Raw genomic sequence first — 17038 nt, 5'->3', positions numbered from 1 at the left:
TAGAAATAGCAAAAGGCTGGGAAATTCTAGTGAAAACCCGTGTGGAGGCATTCCAAGGGTTGAATGTTCAAGGGATTGCTCAAGCGGAGGCTTTCGAAGGAGATCCAATTTTTGTCGATTAGTGTAGTTGGGCAAATAGATGTTTGAAATATTTTATACTTTTACAGAGGATACATGAAGAAGCATTTTTTGCGATGAAAAGTTTTTGTAAAGACTTTGATAGAATGGATTTGAGTTTCTTATATATTTTGGAACCAAACATTTTACATATTTTAATTTTGATGTTTCGACTTTCATTGTTTACATGTATTGGCCTGAAACATTTTGCCAAAATTTCAAATTAGTTAGAGTTTTAATTTTGATCAAAACTAACCTAAAAATAAAAGATGTTCAAATTAGGCTAACTCTGTGTACATTGGATGGTTGGACTGGACCGTTTTATAAAGATAGGAGATTGTGTTGGACTTGTCTTAAGAACGGTTCATTGGAACCAACTTTAAAATAAAAGATGTTCATATTAGGCTAACTCCGTTTGCATTGGATGGTTGGACTGGACCGTCTTAGAAAGATAGGAGATTGTGTTGGACCTGTCTTAAGAACGGTTCATTGGAACCAACTTTAAAATAAAAGACGTTTAGATTAGGCTAACTCCGTCTGCATTGGATGGTTGGACTGGACTATCCCATCTCGTTTTGGATAGTTGATCTAAACTATTTAATTGGTCAAAATTGGTCAATTTTTAGTAATTCACTCAAATTTGGTTCACAGTGGCTGACAAAATCTTTATTTTAAGACAATAATTAAAAAAACATTACTAACCATTGTTTATACACCTAAATGTTACATATTCATTTTATGGTCTTCCCCACTACACTATATGAGCTAAGTTCAGGGTTTAAGGTTTATGGGTAAGGTTTTGAACTTTACAGAGATGTGAATGAAATTAAATTTGAACAATTTTTTTTTTCTTTAATTCAAAATTTATTATTGAATTTTGGCTCACAAAATTATTTTTGAAATTTAAATACATGACTCAGTTTAGGGTTTTGGGTTTATAAACCGTTTAGTTGGTCAAAATTGGTCAATTTTTAGTAATTCACTCAAATTTGATTCACAGTGGCTGACTAATTTTTTATTTTAAGACAATAATTAAAAAAACATTACTAACCATTGTTTATACACCTAAATGTTACATATTCATTTTATGGTCTTCCCCACTACACTATATGAGCTGAGTTTATGGTTTAAGGTTTATGGGTAAGGTTTTGTACTTTACAGAGATGTGAATGAAATTAAATTTGAACAATATTTTTTTTTCTTTAATTCAAAATTTATTATTGAATTTTGGCTCACAAAATTATTTTTGGAATTTAAATACACGACTCAATTTAGGATTTTGGGTTTTGGGTTCAGAGCATATATATAGTGAAGGAAAACTTTGATTCAAATTTTTTGGTCAATTGATTTGTAGTTTTTTTTTTTTTTCATATGAAGTCTTGAAGTCTTGAAGATGAAATTGAAATTGAAATTTCCCGCCCAAATTTTAAAATTTGAATTTGAATTTGAATTTTAAATTTTAGTAAAATTTCGAACACAATATTTTGGTAATTTGGTTTGTATTCTTCATTTCATGTTCAATACAATATGAAAACATGAATTGAATTGAAATTGGAGTTAGTGATAACACAAAACCAACTTGAAATTCAAAACACAAAATTTAAATTTAAATTTTTTGTCCAAAATTTCAAATTGGATTTTAAATTTCGTGAAATCTCAAACCCCCAAAATTTGAATTTGAATTTTGAAATCCGACCTTTACAATAAGTTGTGCCAAATATTTTGTCAAAATTTCAAATTTCAAATGAAGAGAGATGTGTTGGTCGAATGGTTCAATTTAACTAACTTAAAAAGAGTAGATGTTCACATTGGGCTACTCTATGCCCCCTTTTGTTAGTTGGAATGGACCGTCTTATACATAGACGAAATGTGTAGGTCCTGCATTAGGAATGGTTTAATTGAACTAACTTATATAAACAAAGATGTTCCAGTTAGACTATCCCTTTATGCCTCTGTTGGTTGGACTGGACTATCTTACACTTAGATTAGATTTTGCTGGCTAGCTTTGTTTGATTTAGTTGGTTAGACTGGACTGTCTTATACTTAGATTAGATTTTGCTAGTCCTACATTAAGATCGGTTTAAATAAACTAACTGAAAGAGAAAAGACGTTCGCACCAGGCTAGCTTTTCTGCTTTAGTTGGTTGGAATGGACTGTCTTACACTTATATTAGATTTTGCTAGTCCTGTATTAAGATTAGTTTAAATAAACTAACTTAAAGCAAAAAGACGTTCTCAACTGACTAGCATTTCTGCTTTAGTTAGTTGGACTGGACTGTCTTACACCGAAAGGGATGACTTAAAACTGATACTCTTAGTGTAAATGGCCACCATGATTTAATAGTTAAACGTAAACATTGGCTAGTCAAATTGGCATGGTTCAGGTAGGGCACAACTTCTTTCTTTCCCATTTCCACTTTTGGCCTTGACGTTGATACATTGTCCAACATTTTCTTACATACTGGTGAGTGGTGACAGATACTGGATAGTGTTGGTTCTTATACATCTAATACCCAACAGAACCACGGACTAACAAAAACCTGGGAAGTCTAATATGAAAAAAAATAACTTCTATCTGGTTGGCAGTGACTGTCGTATAATCAAACAATGAAAGCATAAAAGAACATAATTGAGTTGAACTTCTCACATACAACGTCAGGAAAGATCCAGATATAGTGTCAAGGAGGATGCACAGAAGTCAGTAAAATCCTTAGAATGTTAGTAAAAGAAGCATTTAATGAACAAAATCTTATTAGAAATAGTACTGCAGTTCTCAGTTACAAAAACTTAGATTCAACAAGTATTCCACATATCCCACAAAAATCTCTAAGTAACCCAGCAACAATAAAATGTTATCACTTGATTTTTCTCTATAAGCATCTTTGTTACAAAAGCATAAGTAAACATAACAATAACAGAATTAAAACATAACAACCACCTCTCCTTTGAGCTCACCGTCACTGTTATAGACAAATCGAATGTGTTTGCCTTCAAAATCAGGAAGTGTCTTCTTTTGCAAAAAAATCTTACTTATACCTTCACATAGTTCATCAACCAATCCTCCTTCCTCCCCATCATGCTCTTCATAATCTGCTTCTTCCTCCTCAGTATAATCTTCTTCTTCAATTTCCTCTTCTTTGTCTTCGTCTCGAGTACTAGTATTCACTTGCACAGACCAAACAGAAGCATCATCACATAGTACATTAATATTGTAGTGCTAGATTGGTAGCCTCTCTTAAACAGGTTCTTCCACTGGTTGATTCCTAGACTTGGCTCATAATTTCCTCAGGGGTGATCCAAACTTGTTCTCATTTATAGCCGTTTATTTGTTGTGCAGGTGAGGCCAGTGGTCGATGTTGCTCCAAGGTTGCATCAATTGGGTGGAGTACATCAATTCGAGCAGTGGTGGTTCGGCATTTAGTTTCTTCGTTGAGAAAATGTAACATCTGCAAAGTGGGCGTGTAAAGTTGGCCTTGAGCCAATGGTGAATGCAATCTATATGGAACAAGTGCTTGCAAGATGGGATCTGGTGCAATTGTTCCTTGAGCTCAAAATCTCCTAGACACACGCAACATCTGCCATGACCATGGTTAAAGATTCCCTTAATTACACTGAAAAATATATAATCACTTAACTTAGTTTACGGTCGTGAATGAGATCAATACACTATACATTGGCTAACAAAACAAACTCCAGCTATGAGACACGCATAGAACTAGGGCCTCGTTAAACTCCGACCATATAGAACCGGACTCTTCACGTAAAGTTCTTTTCGGTAAAAATACAAGAAAAAGCTGACCAATGCATTTTTAAACCTTTTATACATCAATGCCATAGATATGAAGAAACGTGCATCACTTAATAGTAGACTAGCATTTAGAACTTAGAACCCCATAACCTAACAAATAACGCGTTCATTATTACTAAACCAAATTTGGACACTCTGCACAAAAGGTATGTCAAAGACCACTTACAGTTCAATGGAAGGCTTATCCTTGCTAGCCTCTGTTAAGAACAAGCCATCGGCCGATTTTTCGCTCCGCCTCGACAACCTAAAATAATGTAATCCAAATAAAAGTGAATATCAAATTAAAATCTCATTTTAAAGCACGAGTTTAACTTTAATGAAATTGCGATATCTGATACAAAAACCTGAACACTCAACCGATCAAACTAGAAATTAAGTAAATTACACAAATGAAGCAACAAAACTAGAAATTAATCATATCTTACCTTATAATAATACCTCTTGATTTACCTAACAAATCGAAGTATGCTTAAAACTGTTTCTATCGAATCTTTGTAAGGGCTGCTTTGACCAACATATACAAATACAAAACCGTCAGTAGTTCTCCAAGCAATCCTACAAAAAACATAAGTGACAACTTCCCCAACTTAGCGGTGGTTGAGTCCAATGAACATGTCGGCAAGAACAGAGGATTAGGAGATAAAATCCCCCACTGATAGCGATTCGGTTATCCGGATAATAAGAGATAAAACACTTAAATAACAGTTAAGTTAGCTAGATAATATAATAAGAGATAAAATCCCACGGCCAAAGAATCATCCCAACCCAATTACAAAACCCCTAGTATAAAGTCATCAAAGACAAAAGTTTTAGACGAGGAGACAAAATGAGAGCATCTATTAGATGATCCATGATAAAAAAAAATCCCAATTAGATAGAAACACCAACATTAACACCATCATTTCTTTCTCTTCTGCCTCATTGCAAGTTGTCGTTTGGTCAACTTTGTTGTGTCAATGTCCATGTTATCTCCACTATTTTCACCACCATCTCCACCATTATCTTGACCACCCCCACTATTTTCACCAACATCTCCACTATTTTCACCCCCACATCGACTTTGTGAACTTTCTTGAATAATTTGTTGGAATTGGAGAATGTTGTATATCATCTTCTCACGTGCTAACATCCCATGAACATCTTGGGTTCCTCCTATGTCTAACGATTCTTTAAGCAACCTTGTCGCTTCTGTTACAATAAGTTCCTATATATAAAGTAATTTGACAATTAAATGCATATCACAAATATGACTAACATTAGATATATTATATTTTTCGAACATAATGAAATTGAATACGAGTGGGAATAAAAAAATATATATACATCTTACCCAATTTACAGGTGGAAGTCTATGAACTTGTGAAAAGTGCTTCGGATTCCGCATATGAGGATGGCTAATATTGTTGAACCAATCTATGTATCTATTAACGCAATCCGAAGAAGCCACAACACGTTCACCACGTTCAAACTTAGACAAAACATGATTATTCCCCGACATCCACAATCGGGAAAAAGTGTAATGATTCACATTGTATCGCACATTTGTGTTTTTACTACCATATTTAGGTTGAATCGGCATACCAAGAATCCTTTGAACATATCTAACCTGACGTAGAACTCGGTCAATATTGTAGCCTTCAGCTATATCAAGCACACACAATACGCCATTAAAAAAAGTAACGTCGTCTAATGGTCGGATGTCACGAACATCTTTGTAAGGGTCCCAATAAACCTAACACACAAAAATTCATAATTGTTATTCTCTTCCATCATTTTACAAACTAACAAATTATAATAAGAAAGTATTAAACTTATATCCTTACTTCTCTAGCTGATAATAAGTCTATCTCCTCCCGGCGTAGATCAAAGAAGACACTGTGGCCATTGAAAGTGAGGGATATACCATCCACCGTCTCATACGAGGCATATTCCTTTTAAAGTCCATATTGATCATGGGAGAATTTTGAAGACGAAAGTGTTCATACACCCAAGCCTACAAAAGTATTTTGTGAACAAATCAAATTTTAAAAATGAGATAACTCCCTACAATAATAAAATACTACTTACTTCCAACAATGTCATACACCCGGCAACTTGTCTCCCATTTCGTTGAGATGCTTTTGCCAACTCCCTATATAAATAAGCCAACGCAGCAGCACCCTAAGCATACTTTGAAACATTGTCAACCTCCAGCAACACCTGCAAGTAGGCAACGTGTACACCAACTCCCGACTTGTCATTGAAGATTGTACACCCCAAAAGAAACAACAAATAAGCTCGAACATGACAGTCAACAATTTTAGCCATAGCATCTTCTGGTGTGTTAGAGAATGTCTTCCTTAACCACTCTAGAGTCACATGCCCCTTTTTCACTTTGGGTACATTTTCGGCCGTCAACCCAAGCCCTTGTATAAGCAATTCTTCTGCTTTTCCTTTATCTAACAAATGGATTCCCTCCACTGGAAGACCTTTGATTGGAATCCCCAAAATTTGGCTGACATCATCGAGAATAATGGTCATCTCGCCAAATGGGAGATGGAAAGTAGTTGTTTCTTGATGCCATCTCTCACAAAATGCTGAAATCACTACTGCATTGAAGTTCTTCTGCGAATAAAAGGCTAAGTTTAACAACCCAGTATCTTCTAGCTTCTTTTGGAAAAGATGTGGTTCTTCACTTATGTCCCATTGCTCTAGTTTGACGGTATGGTGGTGCAGTTTTAGAATACCCCTTTCCTACAAAATTAAACAAGATTTTAATTTAATAAATAAATAACACGACTATAAAATGAATTAAGCATAGATGTAAAAAAATATATATACCTTTCCAGCCCAAATCTTGCGAGCAAAATGGTCCTCATAATTTACCAAAACTTTGCTATCTATAGGACCTCCGGAATATATTCCCAATTTAGACTCTCCATCGCTCTCGTTCTCATCAACTTGATGCAAATTTTCTTCTTGCCCATTAGAAACATCTATCTCCTCATCATGTTCTTCTTCCAACTCAACATTATCTACTTGCTTTTTAAATTTCTTCTTGCCTATTAGAAACCTCTATCTCCTCATCATGTTCTTCTTCCAACTCAACATTCTCGTCTTCTTCAATATGGTCTTCTACAACTATTGCTTTTTTGGTTTTTCGTATTCGATGAGATGCCGTTTGGGGCACCCTAATCAAGGTCATGACTAGAGACAACTTTCCTTTCTTTTTTGGTGCATGACTATCCCCGTAATACGTCAATATCTAACAATAGTCAAATTTCAATTACAACCCAAACTTTATGATGCAAGACAGAAAATGCAAGCTTTTAACTATGCCATGAAAAACCGATGATTTTTTTGTAAACTATATATTAATTATAAACACTCGAAGTCTCTCAATCAAAGACTGTTATTAAATGACAAGTGATACAACAATCCCAACATCCTCATAATCTTATCCAAAATAATATTCTATTTGTCAAACGGATGTCAGAAAACATCTCATAAAAAAAAATATCTCCAATCTCTGAATATTGCTCGGAGATGAAGCTGTTACAAGACGAGGTTTCAAGTGATGCTAACATCTATAAGGACGAGTACCTCTTCGAGTCATTTACTCACTCCATTAGCTGAAAGCCTAATGAAGCATATAATGATCAGTCCTATGACAGATTCGGATTAATAGAAGAACGAAACATATATATCCCCTCTTTCACATTCAAACAAACTATCATATATCATCATCAACAACTAGTATAATATAACCTCAAAATTGCATTCAAACAAAATTTTCATGAACTAGCTGTGCTATAAATCTCTCTTATCGATGATATTATCACCAATCGGGTTTTCTCTCAGGTTTTTCCAAGAAAAGTGATCAAACACAGCCGTTTGGAATTTATGAATATGTAGTGACCAAACACAGAACACAGCAATGCAATACCATTTTCAAACGAATCAAGCTCATAAAGAGACTAAAAAGATACCCACACAACGATCTGGTCCATAAGAGTATGACCCTCTGAAGATATTAAATATAAAATCTTAGAGTATGTGATTAATGGGAAAACACTTCTAAGAAATATTCTCACTACAAAAATGTTATTTGATGCAAATAGTAATAAAGAAACATCTTCTCGCCATTCAAACACTCAAATATAATAAGCCTTGATCAATCTCAATCCATATCCAAATCGAAACTTCAAAAGAAAAACATAGCATGGTCTCTAAAGTATCCACCTTATTACACCTGGAATCTTAAACAATTGAATTAAGAAAGAGAAAAACAAGAAGTATTTTGTTGAGTACAAACCCTTGCTCAAAGAAACAGAGTCAGAAAAACTTTTGAGGGGATATGTTGATTTTGCACATTTGAGACCTTCTAAACCTCAGAAGATAACGTAGCGAAAACACTCAAAATATTAAAACTTGCAACAACAGATTTACATTCAATGACTTAAATAAAAGAAATGCAGTACCATGTCATAATAACTATACCATCAATCATCAAAAAAAAAATTCATAAAAATGCAAACTTGGAACACTAAACTCACTTCAAATCAACGAATGCATTAAAACCCAACAATGGGTAAACTCAAATTCAATATAAACGACAGAAAACATAATAAAACACATGAAAATAATAATGGGAAAAAAGTAGTTCATAAAAAAGTCATTTTTTTTACCGACAAAGTGAGCGTTGAAACGATGATATTAACCAGAGAAGAAGAAGTAAAGGATAAACAAGTTCTTATTACCTTAAACACTTGATTTTTTTTTATTTTAGAGGAGTTGGAAGAAAGAGAACAGCTGAGGAAGAAAGTGAAAAGTGAAAAAAGAAAACAATGTTTTTTGTTTGGGGTCTGCCTCGAGAGATATGGGGTCTGTATATAGTCCATCCCTAAAATAATAGTTTCTTATTACGAGTTAAATTTGTGTCAAATTTCCATGTCTTAGGCTAACTCCAATGGTTTGGTGCACCAAAACACCAAACCACAATAACACAATGATCTGATTAGTGAGATAAGCGAAATCAAATCCAATGGTTTATTTTTCCAGCCGCCCGGTGACAATGGCGTCCAACACAAAATATTAAATATCGGTTAAAAAAAAAACCAAGCTTTTTTGTACGCCATCACCAGTGGCGGGCAAGAAATAAAAAAAAAAAAAACTTTTTTGTACGCCATCACCAGTGGCGTGTAGTTATTTATCTTCCTATATTACCCTTTAAAAAAAAACCCCATAACACAAAAAAAAAAAAAAAAAAAAAAAAAAAAACCAAGTTTTTGTACGCCATCACCAGTGGCGTGTAGTTATTACCCCAAAACACAAAAAAGAAAAAAAAAATCACTCTCTCTCACTAAAAAAAAAATCGCTTTCACTCTAAATCGCTCTCACTCTCACCGTTCAACACTACCGCGGGCACTCTCACTCTCACCGTTCAACACTTCCCACAAAAATGGCTTGAAAAAGAGGGAGGCAAAAAAAACTGCAGCAGGTAATTCTACAAGCTTGTTTATAGTACTCTTGTGCTTGAAATCCCTTTGTTTTTTTGATTTATAGTTGTTTTAATTCTCCAAGTTAAAAAACAATTTCACTCTTCAGAAACGTCAAGTTACCAATTCAAGCATAAGGTTTCACAAATAACTTTTCAAAATAAACCTGGAATTTGGTAGCCTCGACTAACCTGAATTTGGTAAAATTTAAAAGAATGGGTTCGCGGTTCAATCTTTTCAAGTAACATGGTTAATTGTAAGGACTTTCTTCAATGCAGTTGAAACATAGCCAAAGTATTTGCATTGAATTCAGTTGCAGACTTGCAGGAGTCCTGGCCTCTCAAAACTCTTTGCGTCTCTCTCTTGCTTGCTGAACCTCCTAATGAGAGAAATGGTAAGTACTCATTTCTGTATCTCTGTTGATGGTGTTTGGTTTCACACTTGGTAGGCAATAATAGCTTACTTAACGTTTTAATTTTTTATTCACCGTTTTGGTTCGGCAAGGTAAGTTTCCCTGCTAAAATGTAGTACTAAACGGTTTTTGCTTCTTTGATAATATGACAAAACAGTATTGGCTAAACGGTTTTTGCTTCTTTGATAATATGTGATACTGAGTGTATGGATGTTTGTCATCAAAATAAAATAGTTTGGCAAGATCAAGTGTTCAAGTGTGATCAAATGTGAGTCACACTAATCTTTTGGTTGAGAGTCCACCAAATTGCAAATAAAATGGGTCTCAAGTGGTAGGGTATAATATCATATGTATACCTGTTTTACTACTGGGATGATTCGAGCTAGTCACATTGTACTTAACCATTCATAATCAAGTGTTGGCAAAAAATGATTCTATGTGATGTGTTATAGTGGTGAAACTTTGTTATTCTTTGCAGTATAAATCTCGATTTTGTACCCTATGTTATGAAAATGCAGTAAATTTTTTATGCAATATAATTCCAAATGCACGCTAGTCACAATGTACTGTTGACAGACAGTGGTTCTGGGGAATGTTTTTTATTGCAAGACTTTGTTAGTTTGTGATATTTTTATTGTTAGTTAATAGTATTGGCTTTGCGAAGGTATTCAGTACAATCTTATAGGAATCTAAGTGCTATAGTATGTACAATCAATCATCTTTATGTGATAGCCGAAATGTTCAATCTCTAAGAGCTTCAATTGTTATTTATCAATATTTCACTTTGATGTTGTTCTCTCAATTCTGCTTTTATAATTTCACTTTCTTATCGTACACAATTATGCTTTTATAATTTGGTTAGATTTTCGTTAATTTATAATGATGTGTTATAAAACCATGGCAGGTTTCAATTGATGTGCTACAAGTTTTTGTGGGACAATTTAGTCACTAATAACTTCCCTGCAAGCCCGGTTCTTCAAGCGGTTTGACTTGGATTCTCAATACATATTAGCGAAGTTGCTCCTTCATTCGAAGCCAAGGTTAGAAACACATTGTCTAAGTCTCAAATAATACGATTGTGTGTTGATATCATAATAGAATACTATAGTGTGGTCTAGTTTTGTGTCATACCACCATCGAGAAAAGAAAATGTGACACTTAATTTTATTTGTCGTAATGCCATATCATCTAGTTTTGTGTCATATTATAACTTGCACTTAATTTTATTTGTCGTAATGCAAGACCAATTTATTTAGTTTCATATTATAAATTATGTTTAATTTTAGTGTTAATTTATTTCTCACCAGTTACAATGTCCGGCATTTTACACAAATTCAGAGGTAAGGGTACAAAGTCAAAAAAGTCAGGGACACCAAATGCCCCAAATCCAGAAGATGTACATGTAGGGACTTCTTATTCTGAGTTTGATCCTAGTTCTTATCAACGTGTTGTTGTAGAGGAAAGTACACACATATCCTTTACTCTTCGTGAAGGTGGTGGAACGAAGGAAAAAGTCGGTAAGAAAGGGACTTTGGCCCCTGTTATGGAATGGTTGAGCCAAGTGAACTTTGGAGAATTTCAATTGATGCTTCAGAATGTTGGTTTTGACGTCTTTGCTCAAATTGATATTGAAAAGTCCGATAGACGCTTAGTTGAAGCAATTGAGAGATGGTGGGACTCTACCCACACATTTCATTTTCCATGTGGCGAGATAGGCTTTACTCCCCTTGATTTCTCAATGTTTACGGGGTTGCGTGTTGGAGAAGGAAAAAGATTGTAGCTTTTGATTCAAAATATGAGTTATTTGATGAGGTCATCAAATATTTACCTTTTTAACGGAGGATGAGATTTATAGTGGCAAGCATCAAACCGAAGTCATTTAGAGATGTATACGACTTATGCGATTAAGGTAGATGATATTAATGAAAGAGAAATAGGGTTTCGTGCTTTCATGTTGTATGTTATTGGAAATGTATTGTTAGCAAATTCCCATAGCAAGGTTCGTTTGGGATATCTAGCTAGTCTCATTCAGATAGATGAGATCGGTAGTTATGACTGGGGAGGAGCTGCATATACGCATTTGATTATGTCTTTGGACTTGGTATGTCGTTTTGGCATTGGCAATGGTAGTAAAGCTGTGGTGGGGATGTGGCAAGTCATTGAGGTAGTTAAAGTTATTTATTTTTTAAATGGATTTGATTAGTTAGTTATGTGCTAATATATTTGTTTTTGTTCAGTACTGGTATTATTCCTATTTTCGAAATGGCATGCACGTTCGGATACTTGAAGAGCCCGACCAATTTCCTGCAATAAATAATTGGGGTCCAACTTACCGTCATAAGGTTGTGGGTGAAACCCATTGTAATCTAAGTCTAGCGCGACAGCAGATAGAGTCTCGTACTCGGAGTTCTATTGTATGGCTACCATGGGTAGATTCCACATGCATACGCATAAATCATCCATATGTTCGGAAAGCATTAGAGTTGACTAGTCGGCGATGCATCTTGTTTGGACCGTTAGTAAATGTCTGGTATTTAGGAGAGCGTTGTCGTCGCCAAGTCACTGGCGTTCCTTCAGTTCCTTGTGATCCCCCTTCGCATATGAATCTTAACGGATGCCAGACTGATATATTGCTCCAATGGTACAACAGTGGCGGCATTTCTGTTGATGCCTTGATTAGACGAGGTTAGTGGCGAAGAATACACTAACTATTGGGCTCGTGTCTCAGTGGGGATGCTTCTACCCCCAACTTATAGAGGTGTGAATGTGGACTTTGTTGGTGCATCTGGTCTTAAAGAGGATGTAGGTATCTCACAGCCGATGGGGGCAACCCTTAATCGCTCATCATATCCTCCATTGTCACAAGTTGAGGCAGTTGTTACTCCTGAAGCCAATTGGGTTATCCCTATTACTTGTCGTAATGGTGAAATCTTTAATTTACGTGTTCCACCAATTGACAAAGATTTGGTGCCACATCTCCCTATTGATGCCAACTTGACACCAGTAAGTAAATTAAATAGTTTATTTTATTTTATTTTTTGTATCAACATTTAATTTATTTAATTATGGTATAAATTTAGGCACAGTTGAAGACGATGTTAGAGGACTATATGCATGCCACGGCTTCTATGGCTAGTTTTATTTGCAAAATGAATAGTGGGTTGCACTCTAGTAAGGATGATATATTGGAATACGCTCGTCAAGAATTGAATAGTCATGACATTTCATATTCTGAATATCCTAAAGTAGTTGCGCCTCAGATGACCCCCCCACAAGTTCAGACTCGGCCATCTATCTCAAGGGAGGATGTATATGTCCCTCATTTTGCAGGTGAATCAACTGATCCAGCCGTGCGTTACTCGAAACTCACAGGGGGAGAAGGAAGTAGCGTTATGGTTTCTATTAGTATTTCATTGTGAGTAACTTAATTTATATATGTTTTGTATTTGGTTGAATATGTTTAAAATCATATTGATTATGTTGTGATTATGTTGTGAGTAACTTAATTTAGACCGATGTGATCAAGTCTAACTGAAATCAAAATGTTCATTTAGAGGGGGCGCTCAAGTTGCCCTCGGGGATAGGTGTGTAGATTCTCAAAATCATTTCATCTTTAAGTAGAAGGTAATATATGGTCGTTATTTGACAAAGTCACTAACCAAAGTTTTTTCTGTTTGCAGTCATGTTCATGCGGCATGGTGTGTGTTGAGTTTATGTTTGTCATGAACTTGAAGACCGATGATGGCACAAAGCAACTTTTCTCGTATGTTAATTATGGCACTTGTTGAAGTATTTAATTTCTCGACATTTTACTTGTCCTCTGAATGTAGGAGACAATCGTTCCCCGGTGATATTTGATTTTATTGGCCTCTTGTTATCTGTTTAGTTGTTACAATATTGTCATAAAATCGTTATCATTTGTACAATCATCCAGGTAGGCCATACTGACCGCCTGATGCATGGTGAATTGCTCATAGGACTGTTTAAGTCAACCTAGCACATTTTGATACACAACTTTGAAAGGCCACTTGGCCCTGACGTATCATATTGAGAGAATCACAACTCTCCATAGAATTGTGTACTTAGCCATAATTTGAATGTATACATACTTGCTCACTTTTGCAGTACAAATTGGTTGTGCAAAGTGCAAACCACCTCGAAATTTGCCAATAAAACCGAAATGTGGAACAAATTATGTGTACAACTTCATTGGAATATTTGGATTGAGAGAGGTGATATCTATCACAATAGTGACAAATACTACAATAGCAGGTCCCCCAATGTACATAAAATCCACAGATCGCCTGTGCCATCATCAGTCATGTTCATGATATGCTCTTAACTTATGGTAAATAACTTTTTCTTTATCCCTTCCGGCCTTCCCTTGACATTGTGTCACTTCCTGTAATCCATTGATTTATGGATCCAACCAGCTGTAGCTTATTAGTCCGATTCTTGTGACTGTTTTTGTTATCCAAATCACATTGGTAAAGTAACGAAGCAGACAACATTATACTGAAGTATAAACTGTTGACCCTTGCACCAAAATCACCTTATTCTCAATAGTTGCATTTATTTTCTAATAAGCGTTATGTGATGGTGGTTAACTAGTTGATGAATATAATGAGCAATGGTGGTTGGTTTGTAGAAACAGTGCAAACATTTATGGAACAAAGTTGAAATAGTTTGGCTGTTACGCAGAAGCTTGAAATAGTTAGTTTTTATGTCAATAAGAATGTTGTGGACTTGCTGTGATGGACTTGAAAATTTACAATCAAAAGGAAGAACTGAAGAAGTACGTTATTAACAACATACATGTTTTGCAAGGATACAAATGTGTTCGGTTGATAATTATGTGTAATCTTCAAAACAACTCTGTAATTGTTACTTCATACAGTCTTACAAGAGGTTCTCAAAATTTTCATGGTTGTTTCACTTTAATGAAGTTTAATCCAAGGTTCTAAACTCAAAATTTTAGAGTCGGGACTCGTGAAGATAAGCCACTCCCTTAGAAGTAAACAAAAAAAACTTGGGTAGTACACTTAGTACACAAAATGCTTCACTAAATTTGTTTTCACCATGTTGCTATACCATCCCAGACCAATAAAATTAAGAGACATAGATTCTCCTCTAAAACAAACTGGTTCCTTCCGAAAATTGCAAAACCACTTTCTAAGAAGGATTCATCAGGTGAAAGCTTTGAATGGGGATGATACTCCCTCTTTTTGCAATGGCTCCAACTCATTACATCAAATTGACATAAACACATCTTAATTCCGATCACGCCATTCCCATAAATGGTTAATCAGACGCTGCTCTAATTCCACATGCTCGTGCCTATTATGCACATATGCCACACGCTGCAAGACTCTACGAAAATTAAAATTTGAATTGGGGTTTCGGTCGGGAACAACTTCTACTATATTAGGATTTTCAAAGTAATCATGGTTAATAATAGGTTCAGAGTCTCCATAAACGTAAGCGTTCAAATAGTTATGTCGTTCTTCCTCAACAATCATGTTATGCAAAATAATGCACGCCGACATAACATCATGGAGCACATCTTTGTCCCACAAGCGAGCTTTGCCTCTAACAATTGCAAAACGAGATTGAAGAACCCCAAATGCTCGTTCAACGTCTTTTCTATAAGATTCTTGCATCGGCGTAAAAATTTATCTCTTCTTGATTTAGGATTCCTTTTTAAGCCTTCACTAGTGTAGACAATTGAGGATATATACCGTCACCAAGTAATAACCGACAAGATAGTCCTTACCCATGAGAGAATAGTTTGCGGAGGGTTAAACCTAATGTTAGTTTGTGAAAAGATTAGAGCCACAAAACATTAACATCATTATTAGAACTCGGTAAACCAAAGTAAGCATGCCATATCCACATGTCGAAAAGAAGCAACGCCCTCGAGTACAAGAGTTGTTGATCCATGTCGCCCAAGATATCTTGTCTCTGCCCATTCCATTGGACATGCTTGCCATGTCCAATGCATCTGATCTAGACTGCCAAACATGCCAGAAAACCTCTTAACTTCAAAGAACACGAAGCAATCGGCAATGTCTTCTTTATTTGGAGATCTCGGATATTGTGCACCAAATCTCTCCACCACATGTTTGCAAAACATTTTAACAAAGGATAGTGTTGTTGGTATCGCAATCTGAAAATACTGATCCATTGAATCACCGGCTTCCGTTTGCTAGCATTTGCAATGCACACATTATTTTGCCGTGTGACGACAAACCGGGTTTATTGGTCGCATCATATTTCTTCATCCGAAATCACTATGTTCCTTAAGACCACTCCTAATCCTCAAGAATAGGTGACTGCTCATTCATTTATTCGAAATAAAACTTCATCATATGTGGGATTGACACGAAATAATCGCCCTTTAAGAGAGCATTTCCGTTGCCCTATTACGATTCCTATAAGTCCCCTGGGACGGACCAATCTGGAGAGTTGGTTGATTAGAGTTTTCAATGATATGAGCTGCTGTAACAAGATTCATTTGAATTGCGAGTGTCAAATTTCTTTGTCAACACTTCTTGTTCATGCATGAAGTGTCTTTCAATCGTCGTCTTCTCGGGAATCGAATCATAATCATTATCACTATCATAATTCATTTTGCTAGTAAATAAATTATGGAATAAAAATTGAAAATATTAAAAATGTGTGTGAGATAGCAAATTGGTTTAATTTCTTGCTTGCGAAGAGTTATGTTATATATCTTTGGTGGAGGGCGGGAGTACACATGCAACATCGTACTCTAGTACTCTAGATAGATTGCATGCATTTCTTACATAATTTTTTTTATCTTGCACACACCCCAATAAATAGATTCCATGCATGCATGATTCATTTCAATCTTGCCCACAATTCTTTATCTTGCACACACCCCAATAATTTCTTAGATAATTCATTACAATCTTGCCCACAACCCAATGACCCTAATCAATAGCGTCTGGACCACAAGAAAGTAAAATTCAATAATTCAATCGACCTATAAAAGAATGTCTTTTCCTCTCTCGAAAAGTCACATTCCCGCAAACATCGGTAATATTTTATTTTTGTATTATCAATAATCTTGTCTTTTCTCTCTCTCTTTCACTCTTTCAAGAAACAATGTCAAGCGAGGAGGATCATCATTTAGCATTGATGAAGACACGATATGCCAAGCATGGTTGGATAATTCAATTGATCCAATTACGGAACAAATCAA

The 17038-nt window shown here is 35.3% G+C and overlaps 1 long non-coding RNA gene across 1 annotated transcript; it reads right to left on the bottom strand.

Annotated features, from left to right (window-relative positions):
* Window positions 1-5516: 5516 nt before the first annotated feature.
* On the bottom strand, window positions 5517-6175 carry LOC147516737 (uncharacterized). The gene is made up of 3 exons (XR_015213729.1): window positions 5992-6175; window positions 5748-5917; window positions 5517-5656 (listed from the first exon to the last, which is right to left on the bottom strand). It is a non-coding gene; the product is annotated as an uncharacterized LOC147516737 (long non-coding RNA).
* Window positions 6176-17038: the final 10863 nt, after the last annotated feature.

This window comes from Coptis chinensis, chromosome 2 (assembly GCF_015680905.1).
Source record: "Coptis chinensis isolate HL-2020 chromosome 2, ASM1568090v1, whole genome shotgun sequence".
NCBI lineage: Eukaryota > Viridiplantae > Streptophyta > Magnoliopsida > Ranunculales > Ranunculaceae > Coptis > Coptis chinensis.
Note: the sequence above shows the minus strand (reverse complement) of the source record. Positions and strands in the feature narration are given on the sequence as shown.